This window comes from Ursus americanus, chromosome 28, assembly GCF_024610735.1.
Source record: "Ursus americanus isolate L20-20 chromosome 28, mUrsAme1.1.p, whole genome shotgun sequence".
NCBI classification, from domain to species: domain Eukaryota; kingdom Metazoa; phylum Chordata; class Mammalia; order Carnivora; family Ursidae; genus Ursus; species Ursus americanus.
This window is the reverse complement of record NC_142154.1, coordinates 27,760,136-27,774,919: the sequence shown is the minus strand read 5'-3', so window position 1 is coordinate 27,774,919 and position 14,784 is coordinate 27,760,136. Positions and strand designations below refer to the sequence as shown.

General features: G+C 35.7%; 1 protein-coding gene across 13 annotated transcripts in view; it reads left to right on the top strand.

Moving 5' to 3' along the window:
* PEAK1 (pseudopodium enriched atypical kinase 1) overlaps window positions 1-14,784 on the top strand; it is a 291,303-nt gene that overhangs the window by 164,346 nt on the left and 112,173 nt on the right. For 9 of the 13 annotated variants that reach the window (XR_015722128.1, XR_015722130.1, XR_015722127.1 and 6 more), the window contains one exon: window positions 11,937-12,064. The exons of 3 other annotated variants lie outside the window; for them this stretch is intronic. The gene's annotated coding sequence lies outside the window, so the exon portion shown is untranslated. Of the gene's footprint in view, window positions 1-9,718; window positions 9,806-11,936; window positions 12,065-14,784 lie in introns of all 13 variants that reach the window. One more of the 13 variants, XR_015722126.1, reaches the window with a different exon arrangement.

The window sequence follows — 14,784 nt, the reverse complement described above, 5'->3', positions numbered from 1 at the left end:
CTCACTACAGTCTTATAAACCCAATTTACAGATGAAACAAAGTCTCAAAACATTATTTCTTGCCTAAGCTCACAGAGCATAGTAAGTGTTGATTTGAACTCAAATTCATCTGATCCTAAAGCTCGTAGTTTTTCTACTATACTAATGGTTCTCACTCCATTCCAATTAAAATAGAATTTCTGGAGTTAGATTTTAATGTTTGAGCAGCAATCCCAGGTCAATAATATGCATTCAGGGTTAGAAACCTCTGAATAACATCCTGTGCTTACTATTATAAGACTATACTTCAGTAGAAGGGAGAGCATAGTAAAAGAAAATGTTTTCCTTTAAAAATATGTGCAGTGTTGTCCATTTATCTCTGCCAAAACGTATCTATTTGAAACTTCAGTGGTAGGTGGTATACTGAGAACATGCTGAAGCTTCCCTTTGCTACTTCACAGTTTTAAAAATAATCCTACTTTTCCCTTCCAAAAATATACAGTATCAATTGAACACAACTGTGAAAGGAAACAAAAAAGAGCAAAACTGGCCAAAATTTATGGAGAACTCTTTAAAAATGGGATTGGAATGCAGATGAGAACCATAATCTGAACCAGGAATGTAATACTGTATAATATATGACTATAGGGATACTTGATGTCTAGCTTGCTGGACAAGCAGACATACGGATCTACCTCTCCCCATCTTCATTCTTCCTTGGTGTGTATGATGCAAAAACAGGCTTTGTGGGTGTTTTAAAAACCAAAGCAGTGCCCCAGTGTTGTCAATATCCAGAAAGGATAGTGGGCCCCCAAAATGCTAGTTATCCATGTTTACTACCCAGTGAAAAATTTTGACCCTTTCCTTAAAAAAAAAAAAAAAAAAAGTTGCTCTAGTGTCATACATCAGTCACAGACTAACAGGATATCTCTAAAGCCTAAACAAGGATAAGCCCATAACCCAAAATCATGAAATATTTAAAGGAAACTAATATTATGAAGGAAGGTACCAAACTGTATAAAGGGAAGGACTCAAGGATTCAAAGCTAATAGAGAAAGCAATAGAGAACTTGTGGATAAAAATAGAGACATGCAGTTCATTTTAAAGAAATGACACTGCATTCATTTTAAAAAGAAAATTCTAGAGCCTTTTGAAGTTAAGAACAGTTTAAAAGGAAGGACAGAGAATTGGGAAGGAAACCAGTAAATTGAGAGACATGGAGTTATCCATTCATCTCTATTCATGCATAGAGAGATGTGTGGAATGATATTCAACTCATGTTAACACTTTTCCTTCTGGGTAATGGATATTGGTTGGTTTGTTGCTTACTATTTTGTACTTGTATGTATTACTTAAATTTTTTATAGAAGCATTTTATAAAAATTAAGTTATTTGCTTAAATAAGTGAATTAAACAATTGAGTTAAAGATTTTTTTTAAGAATGATAAAAATCAAAGGAAACAAAAGCCTCAATTAATGATAAAAGTTGAAATCCCAATAGCGGTGTTGAATGATAAAAGAAACCTATAAAATAGGTAAATCTAGGCAAATCTGAAAAAGAAAAAAAAAGATGCTGATTAATATTAGAAATTAAAAAGAAAGCATAACTAAACACACAGATTTGTAAGGTTATAGGAACTCTCTATATTAAAGTTTATACTAATAAAATGTGAAAGCCTAGATTCAATGGGTAATTTTCAGAAATATATGATTTATTCACATTTTCACAAGAAAAGGTAAAAACCTTTTAGTTAGCTAATAAATATGAGAATAAATTGATAAGAAATTTGAAGATACGGCCCAGGTTTTACAGTGAGTTCTAAGAAACTATTAAGGAAATCTTACCTAAACTAGCATGCATAAAAAAAGATAGGGCCCTATCCAACTGGTTTTATGATGCTAATGTAATCCAAACCAAAGAGGGATATAAGAAAAAAAAAAAAGCCAACAACTGTAGACCTATCTCACTTCTGGAGACAACACTAAAAAAGTCATAAATAAAAATATTAGCAAATTGAATTTACCAATGTATTATTTATGTAGAATTTATCCCAGGAATGCAAGGGTGGCTCAGCATTATAAAATCTATCTCTGTCATTTTTTTCTTAGTTATTAGAGGAGAAAACTTGCAGTTGTCTCAGTAATGCCCCCAAACCAAAAAGCTTTCAAAAAAATGCAACAACATGGTTCTGTCATAAGGAAAGACAGCTAGATCAATAATATAGAGTCTGAGATAGACTCATGTGTATCTCCCAATTTCAGTGTGGTGTTTTAAATATGTATAAGTGCGGTATATTAAATCAATATTTAATAAATGGACTATTCAATAAAGGATATGCATTTAGAAAGATATATTAAATCTTGGGGCGTCTGGGTGGCTCAGTCACTTGTATCTGACTCTTGGTTTCCGCTCAAGTCATAATCTCAGAATCGTGAGATTGAGCCCCATGTCTATCTCCATGCTCAGTGGGGTTTCTGTTTGAGATTTTTCACCCCTTTCTCTCCTCCCCCCCCCACCGCCGTTTGCTCTCCCTCTCTCTCAAATAAATAAAATCTTTAAAAAAAGATATAATAAATCTTTAACATAATTCACAAAAATAAATTCCAACTGTAATAAAAATATAAATATAAGGAACACTTTACAACTCTTGGAAGCAAGTGTTTATGACCATGAGGTAGGGAAGGCCTTAAATGAGCTATCAGACTTAAAAACCATTAAAAACAAAAAGATTAATGTTTAGATATATCAATATTAAAAACTTCCTTATAAGAAAAGACACTTTAAACAAAAAGATAAGTGCCAGACTTAAAAATTTTTTCAGTGGATAAAACAGAGCAAGTATTTATATTCATAATAAGAGAAAGACAGGAGGAAATAGAAAAAGGGGCAAAGAGTGTGAGCAGGGAATTCAAAGAAAATAGCCAGTAAACATTGGAAAAGATGTGTATTTGTACTGATAGGGAAATGCTAATTTTAAAGACAATAAAGTTGGTTTAATCAACCAGATTGGCAGAAATTTTTAATTGATTTTTCCAGTAGTAGTATGTGGAGAAATAGATACTCTCTTAGTAATGGTGGGGTTGTAAAATTGTAGAGCCATTACGTAGGTGAATCTGGTAATATTTGTATACCCTTTAGAATTCATAAGGAACTCTGAAATACATTCTTAATCTTTATTGACTACATCCTTCTTTAATCCTGAGCCTGGTACTTTGTCCTGATTTTACTTATGAGGAATAGAACTCAGAGAGGACAGACACATGGCAGGATTAGAACTTTTACCCAAGTCTCCTAATGCCAGTGTAGTGGCATTGTACTCTGTGATTGTTCCTAGGGTGAAAGAATAGCATGAGCCAAAGTTTAGAGATAGGTCAATACATGCCACGTCTGGGGAATGATTAAGTAGCTCTGCATGATTAGAGGGTGGTTGAAGGTAATGCACTGAGAGATGTGACTGGGATAGATAAGCTGAGTTAAAATCATGAGTTAATGTTTTATTTTGTGAACACTGAAGATCCACCAAAGGTTTTTGAGCAGTGACTAATAGAGTGGCTTAGGAGAGAGATTTGAGGTAGGAAGACTAGTTAGTCGGCTAAGGCAATTGTTTAAGTGAGAAAATGAAGACTTTGAAATAGGCTGGCAAATGTGGGTTCGACAAGGAGAAGGCAGGAATAGGAGGCACTGAAGTGGAGTTGACCCAACACAGAACCTGGCACCAGACACCTGAAAGAAACTCACTCTCAGTTTAATTAACCTGGTCAGATTTGAATATATTGAAGGTAGAGCTAACAAGAGATAAACAGATGGATTGGGTCGGAGAAGAGAGGGCAGAGGGTGAGAATAAAAAAAAAAATGTTGTTTTTGATTGAACAAGTGGGTGGATGGTGGACTATTCACTGACATTGGAGGACTTTGCAAGGGGAGAGATTAGATGTTAGTAGTTCTGTTTTGACCTTGTTAAGTGTTAGACGGCTCTTAGACATCCAAGTGGAGATGTTTAGAAGGCAGTTGTATAAAGGAGACTAGAATTTTAAAAAGAGAGCTATGGACTAGAGATAAAATTTGAGGGTAATAAGCATCTTGGTGGTATCCAAAGCGATGGGACTGCATAAAATCACTTAGGGAAAGAGAATGAATAAGGAGTGGGGAAAAGTGTTAAGGGATATTCTTGGTCACTCCAGCACTGAGAGACGTAGTATCAAAGAAGCCAACAAAAAGGACTGAGATGGAACTGGTCAATGAGGTAGGAAGAAAACCAGAGCAGTAAGGTACCCCAGAAACTAGAGGAGGAAGTATTTAAGAAGGAGGGAGTGGTCAACTGTATGAAATGCTAATTTAAGTTTTGATAAAGTGAGAATAGAGAATGGTCAGTGGCCTTGGGGGGCATAAAGTCCTTGGTGACCTTACTTAGCAGTATTTCAGTGAAGTGGTGGGAACAAAAACCCGAATGGAGTGGGTTGAGAAAATGGACGAGGGGAAAGTCAAGGTATTCTTTGAGTTTTGTTCTGGAAGATAATGGAGGAATGTGGGGAGGGATGATGAGATAAAATTCAACTGATCAGATCTATTTTCCCCCTCAAATATGAAGCCAAGTCATCATGCTTAGAGTAAGCTGATGGTTGAGTTGGCATTTTACTAGTAGAAAGATGAAAGGAAGGACAAGGGGTGTTTGCAAAGTGAAAAACAGGGTTGTTCATGGAATTTAATCTGGGTAAGATGGAAGTGAGAACACTGATTACAATGATAAAGGCAATGATTTTATATCTTGGTGAGATCCAAGAATTGTTGGAGTAAGGATCTGCATTTTAAGCGAGCATCCCAGGAGAAATATGGTTCATGTGGGCTATGGGCCACTCTTGAAGAAGCATTTGCAATAGCTTTGAGGCATAATGGTAGTCTAGTCTTAGAGCAATTATCTGTTTTTCAAATTTCACAGTATATTTAAGCACAGGTAGAGGTACTTATTTTAAAAAAGTGAATTTACATGAGTGTGTAAGAAAATATTGATCGTCAAGACTTGTTAGTTTTAATTAGTTAATGGTCAGAGGAAAGGGGTATAACAATTGTTCTAGTACAAATTTAGCTTTTAGGGGCACCTCGGTGGCTCAGGTAGTTAAGCATCTGCCTTTGGCTCAGGTCATGATCTCAAGATCCTGGTCGGGCTCTCTGCTCAGCGGGAAGCCTGCTTCTCCCTCTTCCTCTGCCGCTCCCGCTGCTTGTGCTCTTTCACTCTTTTTGTCAAATAAATAAATAAAATCTTTAAAAAAAACAAACTTAGCTTTTAAAACATTAAATGAACAACTGTTGCATTGTACCTGCATATACCATAATTTTTTATGTAACGTTATTGCTCAAATATTTATTCCATGTATTTCTGGCATTTTGAAACTATGGGTGTATTTTATTTATTTATTTATTTATTTATTTATTTATTTATTTATTTATTTATTTTACACCATGCACAAAAACAAACTTTATTTTTTTTCCATAATAATATTTTTATTATGTTATGTTATTCACCATACAGTATATCCCCAGTTTTTGATGTAAAGTTCCATGATTCATTACTTGCGTATAACACCCAGTGCACCATGCAATACATGCCCTCCTTACTACCCATCACCAGTCTATCCCATTCCCCCACCCCCCTCCCCTCTGAAGCCCTCAGTTTGTTTCCCAGAGTCCATAGTCTCTCATGCTTCATTCCCCCTTCTGATTACCCTCCCTTTCTTTATCCCTTTCTTCTCCTACCAATCTTCCTAGTTCTTATGTTCCATAGATCAGAGAAACCATATGATAATTGTCTTTCTCTGCTTGACTTATTTCACTTAGCATTATCTCCTCCAGTGCCATCCATGTTGCAGCAAATGTTGAGACATAGTTCTTTTTGATGGCTGAGTAATATTCCATTGTATGTATGGACCACATCTTAATCCAGTCATCTGTTGAAGGGCATCTCGGCTCCTTCCACGATTTAGCTATTGTGGACAATGCTGCTATGAACATTGGGGTGCATATGGCCCTTCTATTCACTACGTCTGAATCTTTGGGGTAAATACCCAGTAGTGCAATTGCTGGATCATAGGGTAGCTCAATTTTTAACTTTTTAAGAGACCTCCACACTGTTTTCCAGAGTGGCTGTACCAACTTGCATTCCCACCAACAATGTAGGAGGGATCCCCTTTCTCCACATCCTCTCCAGCAATTGTTGTTTCCTGCCTTGTCAATTTTTACCATTTTTACTGACGTAAGATGGTATCTTAGTGTGGTTTTGATTTGAATTTCCCTGATGGCTAATGATCTTGAACATTTTTTCATGTGTCTGTTAGCCATTTGTATGTCTTTTTTTTTTAAAGATTTTATTTTATTTATTTATTCGACAGAGATAGAGACAGCCAGCGAGAGAGGGAACACAAGCAGGGGGAGTGGGAGAGGAAGAAGCAGGCTCATAGCAGAAGAGCCTGATGTGGGGCTTGAGCCCATAACGCCGGGATCACGCCCTGAGCCGAAGGCAGACGCTTAACCGCTGTGCCACCCAGGCGCCCCAGCCATTTGTATGTCTTCATTGGAAAAATGTCTGTTCATATCTTCTAGTATGGGTGTATTTTAATTTCAATATTTTGCCCACATCTGAAAATAAAAATTATATTCTAAAAGCCTTTTTTTCTGTAAGAAAATTCTGAAGTTCAGTTTAATTTGGACAGTTTCTCATAATGAAAATGCCATCTTTAATTCCCTAAGTTATGCTTAATTATCCAATGGCAACTTGTTCTCAGTAAAACTTTGTCTTTAATTTTAGCTGCCTCTTTTTGCTTGGGAAGCTATTACAGTTTTCCTTTAATAAATTAAATTTGGCCCTGTGTTGGAAGACTTGATGAAAAGTGGACTGAATTTGCTAAACCACTAGGGATTCCTTTTATATTGAAACTCACTGATATGTAGCTTTTCACATACTTCTGAGCTTCACTGAAAGAAATGCCCTGAGATTAGTAGGACCTATTAGAACTTTTTAAACTACCAAATTTGTATTACAGGAAGGGTTAGAATGATTATCCCTTAATCTGTTCTGTGTTAACTACTATTTAATAATGAATTTTTTCCAAGTGCCTTATATCATTGTATATTTACTGTAATTATTAGATGCATTTGAACAGGTGCCTGGGGATTATTGTACATTGTTGATACTTTTTTTTTTTTGACAGCTTTAATCAATTACAAATATTATATATATGACCAACACTGCTCTGGGCTATAGGGAATACAAATAAAGTACAAAGTGAGGTCCCAGAAAAAAAAATAAAATTTAAAAAATAAAAATAAATGAGGCCCCAGGTATTAGTATTCCTTTTTGATGTTTATATTTAGCCCCTCATTTTGCTTTTCACTTCTTAATACTAACTAGTACTGCATGTTTAAACCAAATTATACTTCTTGCTGTTTTGTAAATATATTCGACACTGCTATTTCTGTCTTTGCTATGCTGTTTCTTTTCTACCTTCTTTCCAATTCTGAGTCATCTTTCCTCACTAAGACTCATTTCAAATGCTATATCCTGCGTGACATTTTTCCAGACACCTCCTTTATCCAATAAGTACCTTATAGTGGCACTTAACGTGTTTGCCCTGTTTTAAGTGTAATCCCCCTAACTTGAAATTAGCTCCTCAGGAGCAATGTCTTATTTTACTGATCTTTGTATATACCATGTTATACCTAGCATATAGTAGTCACAAAATAGTATTTGTTGAATTAAAGATCAGAAATAGCTGAAGAAAAATAACAGATGTGACAAGAATAGTCAGGAATCAAACCTCTGATGATAAAAGTGATAAATGTTACGTTACTGGATAGACGAAGACTAAGCTGAGCCTCACACTTGGGGACCTTAAAGTAAAACCAGGCAAAGCGAGTGCTATGAGAATGATAAATTCCATTTTTAAATGGCATTAAAATGGATAAATATTGGGAGATTTCATAGTCATTGAATTTCCCTGGTTACAATAGGGTTACACTTTCCTTCATTTTATGAACGATGGCAGCCTTTTCACACTGTGAAATACTGGAAACAAAATCCTGTCTATACTAGAAAACCCTCATACATGTTCTTAGGGTAAGGACATCTGTGTAGGTGATAACTAGCCATATTGTGAAAGACCATAAATCCTAATGAAGTAATCTGCCTAATAGTCCTTTTAAATGTAATTTGGGACCCTAAAGGTTGTTTTCATTCCTAGAGGCTTGCAGCTGATCTCTGTTTATAACTCCAGGTTTTCTTTCTTTTTTTTTTTTTTTTAAGATTTTATTTATTTATTTGACAGAGATAGAGACAGCCAGTGAGAGAGGGAACACAAGCAGGGGGAGTGGGAGAGGAAGAAGCAGGCTCATAGCGGAAGAGCCTGATGTGGGGCTTGATCCCATAACGCCAGGATCACGCCCTGAGCTGAAGGCAGACGCTTAACCGCTGTGCCACCCAGGCGCCCCTGTAACTCCAGGTTTTCTAAAGGATTGCCTGGTTCAGAATGAGGAAGTAGGTGCTGAAGAGCTGCCAGAATGAGAATCACTGGAGTAGCCTGACTTTAAAAGAAAAAAAGAAAGAAAGAAAGAAAGAAAGAAAGAAAGAAAGAAAGAAAGAAAGAAAGGAGGAAAGAAAGAAAAAGACACCTTTCTGGGGGCCAGTATATCCTGAGTAATAGAGAAGCCACATGTATGTGACTATGGCAGAAGACTCCTGGAGAAGAGTAAAGCTGGTGTCAACAGTCAAATGAAGGACCTAACACCAGGGCCATCTTATCCATGAGTACCCACGGCCCTCAATATTTTTAGGGGCCCATGGAAATATTTTAATGTCTTTTAAAATCAGAAGGAAACAAATGAACTTCAATTGAACAAAATGTTTTAACATATTTGTCTTCATACCAGAACAATCACAAAATGTTATTTTTGAATTTTTTTATGGAAGAAGAGCCACAAAGACAAAAGTGTCCAGGGCCCACATAAGTCATAGTGCAGCCCTGCCCAAGACGTGCCCAATTTCTCAAGGTTGGTGCTGGACTGTAAAAAAGCTGCAAATTTGGGCAGACATGTGATATTTTAATCTAGTTCTTCTCCCTCTCTACATCCCAGTGTCTTCATCTGTATAATGAGTTTGTTTTCTTTTTTTAAGTATGGGTCATTTATTTACTTAAGTCATCTCCACACCCACCTTGGGGCTTGAACTCACAACCCCAAGACCGAGAGTCACATGTTTTACTGACTGAGCCAGCCAGGTGCTCCTGTGTAATAAGGAGTTTGGACCAGGCAACCTGTGAGGCCTTTTGCAGGCATACTTCCTTAAGTGAAATCCTGCATCAGACAAGTTCCAGGCCAAAGCAGATTATCTAACATGCCCTTAATGTGAACTCAGGTCATGTGATAATCCACATAGACACAGAACAGGGCGGATAACCCCCCTGTATTTTTTGTGTCCAGTTAGAAGTACTAGTTCAGAAATGATAAGAGCATAAAGTATGTGATATTAGCATACAAATGGTAAAAGATTAGAAGTAGTAAAATGCCTTGTATGTTTTAAGTACTCAGTAAATATTTAATGGATAAAAAGTGATGTAAACTATTAGCTTGTTTTCTTAAGAGAAATCTCTATTTACCAGAAAAAGTATTAATCTCTGGGATTTTTTCTTCTTATTCTCTACAAAAAAATAGCTGAAAACATTTTGTTTTATTTTGTTTTGTTTTGGTGGGCAGCAAAGCAAAGTTTATTGAGCTCCTGAAGAGGGAGGGGACCGGAGGGGGTTGCCCTCTGAAAACATTTTGGAGGTGGTCATATCTAAGGTATTTCAATCTCATTTCTGCAAATTGTTAAGATTCTGAACATTAAGCCCAGAGCTCTTTTAAACTGTTTTCTATTTATTTATAAGATTTTATTCTTCTCTAATCCAAAATATGTGCTAAATTAAGATTTTAAAGCAATATGTCTCTTCTATTTGTATGTTGTCCATTTTTTAGATTATTGTTAGAAAATGGCCAATCCATATTTGATGTTCTTTCTATAATAAATGGACCTCTATATCACTTATACTACTATAACCTTCTTATTTTCTTAGGGATATCATACTGATAAAAAACAGGATGATTTAATGGATGCCTATAAAATATATAATTAGAAAGGTAAATTTGCTGAGGAACAAGTATTACAAATTGACAATGAAATTAAGTCTAGATTGCCTTGGTTTTTTTTTCCCTGCCTAGCAATAACTTACAACTACTTTGATGTATATCAGAAGCACCTGATGGGCACCTGGGTGAATCAGTTGGTTAAGCGTCCTGCTCTTGGTTTCCACTCAGGTTGTGATCTCAGGGATCAAGCCCCATGTTGGGCTGTATGTCAGGTGTGGAACCTGCTTGAAATTCTCCCTCCCCCTCTTCCTTTGCCCGTCCCCCCACTCGTGCTGTCTCCTCCCACCCCCAATAAATGAATAAAATAAAAAAAAAACACAGCACATGAACTACTTTTTAAAAGTAAACATGTCTGTGCACCACTTGAGACCTGCTGGTATAGTATCCATGGGGATGTAACCCATGGATCTGTATTTGAAAAAGATCCCAGGTGATTTTGACAGGCACTAAAGGCTGAGCACTGCTGCACTATGTAGTCAAGTAGAAGGAAGCATGGACTTTGGCATTATTAGATAGATCTGAATCCAGAGTCCAGATCTGCCATAGTCTAGGTGTGTAAGCGCAGACCTAGGTCATGACTAAGTTGCTTACTCTTTCTGAACTTTAGTTGTATATATAATAATATTTAGTTGTATATATAATAAGAATGGTAATTTTTTTTTTTTTTTAAAGAATGGTAATACTTTCCAAGGCTTAGAACTTGGGAGGGGGGGTTAAAGGAGATGATAGATGAAAAGTGCTTGACATACAGTAAGTGATACCTAGTGTTGGTATTCTAATAGTATGGCGTTATCCTTAGTTTTCATCTTGACTTATGAAGAGTGAGGTTTTTCCTCACAATAGCACTTTTTCAAAATCCAACAGAATATTTATGCAGCACTTTCTCCAGCTATCTTTTAATTAAGCAGATTTACTTTGGGCTTTACTTTCCTCCAAGTTTGCATTTGGACTACTCAAAATGGTGGCAGGGAAAATAGGTGGCATCTTGCTTTTCAGTCTCCCTAGCATCCTCTGGAGTAGCTAATTACTTCTAGATCCAGTTTCAGAGTTATTCATTGTCTTATTTTAAGAACAGGTATTTGGTATATCATGATTTTGGAACATGAACTTTAGTTGCAAAACCATAGAATAATGGGGTTTTATCAATGAAGAAACATATGGATGCCTAATTCTTTGTCCTGGCATCTCCATCATCATGCGTTTGTGTGGTTAGTTCATATATGTGTAAATGCTAATGTTTGAAATTTCTTTTGAAGCATCTCAGGTCAATTTAACTGATGGTGTAATAGTGTAGAACCACAAGAGAAAGAAGAGAGAATCCTATACTTTTCCTGGTTATGGCCTTTTTTTCTCTGTAACATTACCCATTTATTCTTTTATTTTCAGTTGCTGCAAACTTGCCAGAATTATAAAGTATTGATTTCCCCCTTTTTTTCCTTAAATAGAGAATAGTGCTAAGCACGAATATTTAATTTACATGAACTTTGCTTAGCATTTACCAAGGCTATGGCTAGGTGTTTTTCTCCTGAAATATTCATTCACAATGCCTTCTCAGTGAAGGGGCTTCCCCTTTATTTACCTTGTTGGCTTCGTCATATATAGAAAAGAGTGAATATATTAAATGTGTCAAATTTAAAAATTGCAAGTGCTGAAGATTATGTAACACCATGCTTGATGTAGCCTTTCTACTTCTTTTATTCTAGGATTGTCTTTAATATATCAGGAGTGGTCTTCCATTATGCCTAGCTATTTGATTTTTTCTTTTCTTTTCTTTTTTTTTTGTAAGCCTCTGCTAAGATTGCACCATCGTGTATTTTCGGACCAGAACACCATGTAGAAAAATTTAATACCACAACAGTTTTTAGGCAAGAAAATGCAGAAACTACAGCAGATGAGAATATGAATAGACAAAAGGTATTTTAACCACTTTATTTATTTATTTTGTATGTATGAATGTAAATTCTACCCTGAACTGGGGTTCAAAGTCATGGCCTCAAGATCAAGATTTGCATGCTACCTATTGAGACAGCCAGGTGCTCCTCGTTTTAACCACTTTATACATTCAGAGATCTTTGACTGTAAATATTTGGAATGTTGGCATTCTAGTTTGCCTGAACAGCCATTCTGGTATAACACCAGTCAGTGAAGCATATTAAATATCTATGATGTATAGGCTCTGTGTGAACATAGAAAAGAAGGAGACTGTTTCAGAAAATAATGTAGTTGGGAAAATATCTAGAGACCCATAAATACAATTGCAAGGTAACATTCACACACCACACTCTTAATAGGGGCAATGTAGTGTAATGCTTGAGAGCATAAACTTTGGAACCAGATTGCCAGGTCTGAAATCCCCATTCTTGTACTAACTGTGTGACCGCGGGCAAGTTCTCTCAAAGTATTTCAGTTTTCTCATCTGCAAAGTGAAATAATTGATTGATAACTATTGATTTGAAGTATGGAGGGTTTTGAAACCCAAGCTTAGAAATTTGAGTTTGATATGCTGAGAAATAGGGAGTCACTGAAAATTTTTGAACAGGCAAGTTACATGGTGAAATTAATTGAAGAGCATTATTTTAGTGACTATATACGAATGGAGTATGAGGGCCTAGAGGCAGACACCAGCTGGGAGACTGCCAGAACCATCTAAATGTGAAAGGTGTAACTGTGGCAGTGGAAATAGATGGACAAGACCAAATATCACTGTGGAGAAAAAAAAAAATCATTCAGATTTCATGATGGATAAGATGTGTTCTTTTAAATACCCCACTCCCTACAAATGGCATAACTCAGCAAAATCTTAGAAAATGCTTGTATGGCAGCTCAGAGGAAATCTCCTGTAAGTGCTGTCAGAAATTATAAACTCTGGGGACTCCAGCTGGTAATGTGTGCATTCACGTGCAGCTTCCTTTGCCCCTTTATACACTGGAGCACAACAGGAAATACTGGCTTATCCCAGTAGGAAGTATCTCTATAGGAGATGCTTAGTGAACGGAATGCCTTTGTTTGGAACTAATTGACCTTTCTAAAACAGCAATTTTTTTAGAGCTTACTCAAATTAGGGAGACTTTAACCATCTGATAAGAGACAAATCAGTCCTCTCTTAAGCAAGGTCAACAATCTTGTTGAAGGAGAAAAGAAGAAAGAGGGAAGGCACCATCAGTAAAAACTAGACAAAGAAAATTATATTATAATCTGAACATTGAATTGTATCACTAATCTTTTCCTACATCGTGCTATTAGCCGGGTGACACCAACCTTTTTTTTAGTCCTTTTTGTTATAGGATGTAAGAATGTTAGATTTATAAGATTATAAAGTAAAAGAATCTGGAATTAGAAAACAGATAGTGTCTCGGTGTTTTGGTCTGAATTTCTTTTTCTTAAAGTAGAAAAAAAGATGCTACCTATTTTTTAAACTTTTTGAGAATTTTTACTCAGATTTTTTATTATAAGTGATATTTTTTATTATAAGTGATAAAAAGTAACCCTGACAAAAAAATAAGAAAAGGACTAAAATTAGTTTAAGAGAGAATTCCCTGAAAATATACCCAGAGGGATAGAGACGATACTTACTGTTGTTCCATATAAGTACTTTATAAGCCTAACAAATATATATAATAAATAAGTTTTTAAAAATCGGTTAAATGAGGCTATTGTTTTCCCTTTAAAATTTACTTGTTGTCATCTGGTCAGATATTTCCAGCTGTTGTTTTTAACTATCTGGCAGAGCTGTTTTCAGTGAGGAGAGGAATTTATCAGTAATTTTATGCTTTAGTTTATATAGCAGGACAGTGGTAACAATTTTATTTTATCATCAATTACTTAATGGATTTAATTAGGTATTCTCTCCATGATCAAATGCATTACCATCTTCCCACTACTATTAAGGGTTTTGGTGGTGGCTAGCTATGTAAGAGAAAAAATTTTTATAAGATCTTTTGTCTTGATAAAAGAACCCATAAATCCTTTCCTTTAGCCACAGTATTAGAGTCCACTATTGATACAGATAAGTGCATTTTGTGGGGTAATATACAGCTTGCTTGCTACTATAGGTAAATCATAAGGAAAACCTTGGATTTGGGTGAAGATAGCTCTTGCTTATAAATGCATTTCATCCCAGCAGATCATATCTTGGCCCTTTGGCCCTGCTTAAATTTTACTCCAAGGTAAAACTCTGACTAGGCATGTGCTGTTGCTTTTCTATGGAGACTTGGATGTTAGCTAAGAATGAGTGGGTGGAAGGTGAAAGAGGAAACAAGATCTTACCAGATAGGATTAAAAGAATGGAATAATGGCTTCAAAATTTAAAACAAAAGTGTTCTCAGCAAATGAAGCAAAGCTACTGTTTACAATTTACAGAATTAATCAAACAATGGAAATGCATTAAAATATCTGTTTTTCCTGGAGACATTGTTGGCTGTAGGCTAATCTCTACCTCTTTAAACTAGTTTTGAACATCGTTTAGTTAGTACTGGCTTAATTATAATTAAAATCATTGCTTCTCAAGCTTTCATGACATACTAATCTTTTTAAAAACATTCAGATTCGGTAGGTTTGAAGTCAGGACTAAGATTGCATTTCTTTTTTTTTTTTAAATAATAATTTTTTATTATGTTAGTCACCATACAGTACAT